At 37.6% G+C, this 7,883-nt stretch overlaps 1 pseudogene; it reads left to right on the top strand.

The window, feature by feature from the left end:
• The first annotated feature begins 5,079 nt into the window (after nucleotides 1–5,079).
• Nucleotides 5,080–5,816, top strand: LOC104982641 (annotated as a pseudogene).
• The last annotated feature ends 2,067 nt before the right edge of the window (nucleotides 5,817–7,883 follow it).

The following is a 7,883-nucleotide window of genomic DNA, read 5'->3' as shown; positions in this document are numbered from 1 at the left end:
TCATTTCCTTTCCTAATATAGATTGATAGCAATGTTTTTATTAATCTTTACATTTTTTAAATGAGCATTATTTTTATCCTTCACAATGCATGCACCTTAACTGGCAGTTTGAGATATTAATTTTAATAATTGGTGGCTTATTTGTGCTTTTTATAGCCCAATAAATCATCAGAAGTATATAGATGAGAATCAAATAACTTAAGCATATTACTTAAAAATAATTCTTAAAATTCTGGTTTCCAACAAAGTAAAAATACAGACCCAGCTCTTGGTTGAAAAGGCATTTACATTAATGTCAAATATCTTATTTCTTTTATATATTAAAACTCTTGAAATGATTAAAACAATTTGCTAAAGTTTTTTTTTTTTTACATATTATAGTATTGGAATCATAGGGCTTTTGATGTATTATTCTTTGAAATGTTGAAGGCTCCATAAACTAGTGAGAAGGTATATAGAACTTTGAATACTACATATCATTATTTCTCCCCTGTTGCAAATTCTGATTTTAACTAGTGTTTTCAATTGTCTAATCATCCACCAAACTTCTTTCCCTCAATTTTTATAACAGCTTAATTGACATGTAATTCATATATCACAGAGTTAATTCTTTTAAAGTGTAGCAGGTAGCAATACTTCATCCCCCAAACCTTATTTTTTTGGGAATTCAGTGTTTCTTTAAAGAAAATGCATTCACAGTTATGCAATCATCACTTCTAATTTTAAAACATTTTTCATCACTCTCTTCCTCCAGCAACCATTTATCTACTTTCAGTCTGCATACCATATTCGACTTCCTGTGACTGGCTTCTTTAAATTAGCATAATGTTTTATGGAATAATTCAAATAATTCATGTTGTAGCAAGTATCAATACTTCACCCCCCAGACCTTGTTGTCTTGGGAATCATGGTCCAAATATAGACACTCAAAGCAGGACACAGTCAAATAAATACATGAACAAGTTCATCTTCAGTATCAGAGATAAAACACAGCTAAAAGGTAGTCACAAAGACCACCCATTACCTGTGTTGTTGGTTAAGTAGTGGTTCCTCCCACAATTTGGCATTCATCATTTACTTTAGTCCTCTATTCTCGGGGATGGGGATGAGGAAACGGGCTGAAGGTTGGAACCACTGAAGTAATTTCTGGTATTTTTGTCACTTATATTACTTGTAATAGTTTTCCATCTCTTCCCTCTCCCTGTTCTCTGGATATCATGGAATATGTACTTAAATGTAGGCAGATCTATGATCTCTATCAATATGATAGTTGTATTCATTACCTTTTCATCTTTATTTTATATTTCTCTATCTTTAGCATCATCTATAAAATGAATCTACTCATATCAGAACCTGTTTCTATGCTACAGTGAAATAAAGTTTTCATTTATTCTTTAAATTTGTATTTTATGTCAACTATGTGCCCAGTATGGAGTGAGATTCAATACAATATCTGGGGAAATTGTGATCAATGAAATGTAGTATCTGACTTACTCAGAACCAGAACTTTCCAAAGGAGATATACATGTAAACTAGTAATTTTAACAGTGTGATAAGTGCCATAATAAACAATTGACCAGCAAATGATAGGAGACCATTGTAAAGGATAATATTGAATTGTGTTTCAAAGGATAATTAGAGTTTTGCTAAATGAATGTATGGAAGACAATTTTGGAGAAAATATCACTTAAGGATGGAGAGATATTCTGAGAACTTGAAGTCTCTATGTCTAAATTATGTCCCAAACTCCTAGGAGAATGACATTATAGTAAAAAGAGAAAGTTAGAGGACAATAATCCTATTAAACTTGTGCTAAAACATGCAGATGATACCACCCTTATGGCAGAAAGTGAAGAAGAAATGAAGAGCCTCTTGATGAAAGTGATAGAGGAGAGTGAAAAAGTTGGCTTAAAGCTCAACATTCAGAAAACTAAGATCATGGCATCCGGTCCCATCACCTCATGGCAAATAGATTGGGAAACAGTGGAAACAGTGTCAGACTTTATTTTGGGGGGCTCCAAAATCACTGCAGATGATGACTGCAGCCATGAAATTAAAAGACACTTACTCCTTGGAAGGAAAGTTATGACCAACCTAGACAGCATATTAAAAAGCAGAGACATTACTTTGCCAACAAAGGTCCATCTAGTCAAGGCTATGGTTTTTCCAGTGGACATGTATGGATGCGAGAGTTGGACTATAAAGAAAGCTGAGTGTGGAAGAATTGATGCTTTTGAACTGTGGTTTGGAGAAGACTCTTGAGAGTCCCTTGGACTGCAAGGAGATCCAGCCAGTCCATCCTAAAGGAGATCAGTCCTGGGTCTTCATTGGAAGGACTGATGTTGAAGCTGAAACTCCAATACTTGGCCATGTGATGCAAAGAGCTGACTCACTGGAAAAGACTCTGATGCTGGGAAAGATTGAGGGCAGGAGGAGAAGGGGATGACAGAGGATGAGATACCCTTCTCTCTCCTCCCTCCCCGTACCATCCCTCTGGGTCATCCCAGTGAACCAGCCCCAAGCATCCAGTATGGTGCATTGAACCTGGACTGGCGATTCGTTTCTCTGGCCCCCTAAAACAGGCATTCTATAAATTTTTTCTCCAGAGATTTTCTTGGTATTTTTGGAGTCTATTTTCCATGATAAAAACATGCCTGCTTTGTTAAATTTTAAATCCTTCTATTACGCTAGGCTCCAAAATAAGTATTTTAGACTCATTATTTCAGTCAGCTGTTAGTCTGATGTTGGACTGGCTACATCAGACCTCTGTGTAAGTTTAAAGAAAAACAAAACTATTCCTTTCTAATTTTATGTTATATGCATATTTCATTTGTTAACCATCTTCAAGGTACCAAGCTTTTCTTCATGGGATTTTATGGACTGTAGTCTGCCAGGCTCCTGTTCATGGAATTCTCCAGGCAAGAATACTGGTGTGGGTAGCCAATCCCTTTTCCAGGGGATCTTCCTACCCAGGGATCAAACCCAGATCTCCTTCAATGCAGGTGGATTCTTTACCATATGAGCTACCAGAGAAACCCCATATTGAAATACATTTGAAATAAATATACATGATTAGAGATTAAGCTGGACTTGGTCATAAATGTTTTATTGTAGCATTTACGTACCTGCTAAGTATAGGCTAGTGTTCTTTGCAGGGATGAGAAGACCTAAAAGCTGTTGGAATTAGCTCAACTGTGCCCATACATAATGTAATGTATTACATTTTGCTGAGGTCACAGACTCCTGCTATGTCTCTCTTCCTTCTCTCTCCTTTCCTTGATTTTACCTCTTTTTTTTTCCCTGAGAATAATTTGAGAACCAAATGTGGAGATGTAGAGCTTAGAAGGACTGAATCAGTGAATTCTAGGCATTTATTGCAGGACATTATATATTCTAATGTGAAAATCAGTATTTTTATTTTTTTAATTTTTTCTTGCTGCTATGGAATGATTCAAATTTTCATAGCAGCACTGCTATATACCTGCCTTACCTGCAGAATGTATCTGAAAACGACTATTCCTTATGTTTGAAAAAAAAATTTAAATGTTTGTTTGTTGGTTGACTTGTCAATTTTTAATCAACTTTTATTATATTGCCTAAAAATCTATAGTGGAAAAATAGAAGGTCTTTATAGATATAGATGGATAAAGAATAAGTGGCCAAATGAGAGGAAAAGTATCCATGGCAGCTTATGAATTGGGCTCTACAATGTGAAGACTTGAGTCTAGAAGAGTGGCAAAGGGTATGTGGTGTGGGGATTCCTATAAAGTAGTGGTTAAGTAGACCAAGAGAGGTACCACTCTGAATAACTAAATATTTTGAGGAGTTACATTAGGTAGAGGTCTTTACCTGACTATGAGCTTTCATCCTTCAATTCTTTAGTTCAGCTATCAGCCAGTTTATCATGCCACATACCTCAAAGTGAAATTCCATCCCTTTTGCTACCAAAGTCACAACTCTGACTGACCAGCAGCAATAAGGGATGCCCACCAGTTCAACAGAATCTTGCTCAGTAACCACGTGACAACTATAGATTTTGCCTTCCCTCTACTTCTTAAGACATATGTAAAACCCCAGGGGATCCCTGGATTTCTAGCAAAATATTGAGGAGGAACTTTTTCCTGATCTCAGAGGTTTATAATGGAACAAACTCAAGACTCTGAAGTCAGGATGAGACATAGCATTGTATAACTAGTGTCAGTTTCACAATGCCGGCCCTGCCTTTGGCCACCATATATATCATAAAACAGTAATGGTAGAAAAAGTGAGTTGTCTTGTTGTCTGAGGCACTTGGGGTTAGAATTCAGAAAGCACTAACATGGCAACGAGGGAGAAAAATGTTTTTCACTGATTCACAGGCACTGAGATTAACATAGGATCCAAACATAATTTTAAAATAGCTAATGTTCTTCTCTAGATCTTCCAGTCTCAGAAACTTCTCACATTTCTCTTTTGGAAAAGCATCTGAAATATTAACTTGCTTTGAAAATTAAGTAATGTAATAAACATAGCTAGTCCCATACCATTTCAATGCATGGTAGCTTTTACTACTAATTACATAGTATTATTAGAGAAGGAAATGGCAACCCACTCCATTATTCTTGCCTGGAATATCCCATGGACAGAGGAGTTGGCAGGAAACAGTCCACAGTGTTGCAAAGAGTCAGACACGACTGAGCGACTAAACACCAGCAGCATATATTATTAAATAGAGACATGGGTGATCAGTTGTGGTTGACTGTGACCCCATGGACTGTAGCCCGCCAGGCTCCTCTGTTCATGGAATTTTCAGGCAACAATACTGGAGCGGGTTGCCATTTCCTACTCCAGGGTATCTTCCTGACCCAGAGATCATACAGAATCTATACATACAGCTTACAAAATCTGTACACACTCATATACTAGAAAAAGAACTTTGTGATTTGCAAGTGATTTGCAACTATGAGTGGCTTGAGAAAATTGTATACTGTTACTTCTTACTGTTGGGGGTCTTTGTTCCTTTTCTTGCCTTCCAAACCTTCAAAGATACTAATACTGGCTCTTTTTTGTGGCACCTCGGAGGCTGTCAACCACTTCAGAATGAAGCTGAACATCTCTTTCCCAGCAACTGGCTGCCAGAAGCTCATTGAAGTGGACAATGAACGAAAACTTCGTACCTTCTGCGAGAAGCATATGGCCACAGAAGTTATTGCTGATGCTCTGGGTGAAGAATGGAAGGGTTATGTGGCCCGAATCAGTGGCGGGAACAATAAGCAGGGTTTCCCCATGAAGCAGGGTGTCTTGACCCATGGCCAAGTTCACCTGCTATTGAGTAAGGGACATTCCTGTTACAGACCAAGGAGGACTGGAGAGAGAAAGCATAAAAATCTGTATGGGGTTGCATTGTGGATGCCAATCTGAGTGTTCTCAATTCGGTCATCGTGAAAAAAGGGGAGAAGGATATTCCTGGACTCACTGATACTTCAGTGCCTCATCGCCTGGGTCCAAAAAGAGCTAGGAGAATCCGCAAATTTTTCAGTCTCTCTAAAGAAGATGATATCTGCCAATATGTTGTACGAAAGCCCCTAAACAAAGACAGTAAGAAACCTAGGACTAAAGCACCCAAGATTCAGCATCTCGTGACTCCACGAGTTCTGCAGCACAAACGCCGGCGTATTGCTCTGAAGAAACAGCGTACTAAGAAAAACAAAGAAGAGGCTGCAGAATATGCTAAACTTTTGGCCAAGAGAATGAAAGAGGCCAAAGAAAAATGGCAGGAACAGATTGCCAAGAGACAGAGGCTGTCCTCTCTTGTAGAAGAGAACTTCTGCTTCTGAGTCCAGTCAAAACTGAGATGTTCTAAGAGTAACAAATAAATAAGATCAGACATCAAAAAAAAAAAGATACTAATACTGGACGTTAGAACCTATAAACTATGATACTCAACCAGATCCTTTCATTTCTATGAGTAGCTATATACCCCCATTGCTTGATAAGATACTTATCGAAAACTACATGCTAGAATGTATAAATGTGAGTGAAGATCTTATTGAAGACAAGAAAATTATATTGAAGACCTTCATAAATAAGAGTACATGTGTTGTGCTTTCAGACTGTTTCTCTTCTGATCTATTTTCCACTCTGGAGTCAGCATGATCAATTATGAGTAAAGCTGGAACACCATGACCATCTCAAAGCCAAAAGGCCACATTCACTTGCTACCCTCTAAGCATGAGCACAGTTTCAGTGCATTCTGAGTGTTACAATATTTCAATTACAGTTCTTTCCCAATTGTCTTTGTTGTTCTTTCCTTGTTCTTGTTGTTGTGATCACTCTACCCTTTCCATTAATCAGAAGGTTTTTATATATTTATAGCCAACCCCATTCTGAGGAACTAGTTTATTCTTGGCAAATCTTCATATTTAGCATCTAGCTCAATGTCATATTTTATATGTATTCTAAATTACTTATCATTTTGGCATATCAATAAATAAATAACCATGGGGCAGCTGGAATTATGGTTAGAATTCAAAATCACTGGATGTGCCTCTTACTACATCCAGATCTAGACATAAAAGTTAGTGAAAAATCTTCAACTCCATAATGGCAATACTACTGAAACTCAGGCCTTTGGGAATGTGGGTTTGTGTAACACAATTAACTAAAGACCTCTGACCAAAAAAATGCAAGTTGAAGGAAAAGTGACATAAAATGGGTGAGAAAGACAGCAGAAATATTTGGAACCAGTCTCATATTCACTTGTCCTGGCACATTATTCCTTTTTACATTCTATATTGTCCTAATATGTTATATAAGGAGAAGTGACTTTTTTTTTTTTTTTTTTGCAACTTAGTTTAAGGCTATAGAATATCCAGATGTGAGTGTGACTACAACAGTTAAGAATTATGATTATCTTGTGACCCAATGTACACAGGATTTCTAGCTTCTACAGCTTGATCAATGAAAAGAAATAGAGGAAAACAACAGAATGGGAAAGACTAGGGATCTCTTCAAGAAAATCAGAGATACCAAAGGAACATTTCATGCAAAGATGAGCTCGATAAAGGACAGAAGTGGTATGGACCTAAAAGAAGCAGAAGATATTAAGAAGAGATGGAAAGAATACACAGAAGAACTGTACAAAAAAGATCTTCATGACCCAGATAATCACGATGGTGTGATCACTGACCTAGAACCAGACATCCTGGAATGTGAAGTCAAGTGGGCCTTAGAAAGCATCACTATGAACAAAGCTAGTGGAGGTGTTGGAATTCCAGTTGAGCTATTCCAAATCCTGAAAGATGATGCTGTGAAAGTGCTGCACTCAATATGCCAGCACATTTGGAAAACTCAGCAGTGGCCACAGGACTGGAAAAGGTCAGTTTTCATTCGAATCCCAAAGAAAGGCAATGCCAAAGAATGCTCAAACTACCGCACAATTGCACTCATCTCACACGCTACTAAAGTAATGCTCAAAATTCTCAAAGCCAGGCTTCAGCAATATGTGAACCGTGAACTTCCTGATGTTCAAGCTGGTTTTAGAAAAGGCAGAGGAACCAGAGATCAAATTGCCAACATCCGCTGGATCATAGAAAAAGCAAGAGAGTTCCAGAAAAACATCTATTTCTGCTTTATTGACTATGCCAAAGCCTTTGACTGTGTGGATCACAATAAACTGTGGGAAATTCTGAAAGAGATGGGAATACCAGAACACCTGATCTGCCTCTTGAGAAATTTGTATGCAGGTCAGGAAGCAACAGTTAGAACTGGACATGGAACAACAGACTGGTTTCAAATAGGAAAACGAGTACGTCAAGGCTGTATATTGTCACCCTGCTTATTTAACTTATGTGCAGAGTACATCATGAGAAACGCTGGACTGAAAGAAACACAAGCTGGAATCA

This window comes from Bison bison, unplaced genomic scaffold (assembly GCF_000754665.1).
Source record: "Bison bison bison isolate TAMUID 2011002044 unplaced genomic scaffold, Bison_UMD1.0 scf7180017864535, whole genome shotgun sequence".
Lineage (NCBI taxonomy): Eukaryota > Metazoa > Chordata > Mammalia > Artiodactyla > Bovidae > Bison > Bison bison.
The sequence above is the reverse complement of the archived record's forward strand: the minus strand, read 5'-3'. Positions and strand labels throughout refer to the sequence as shown.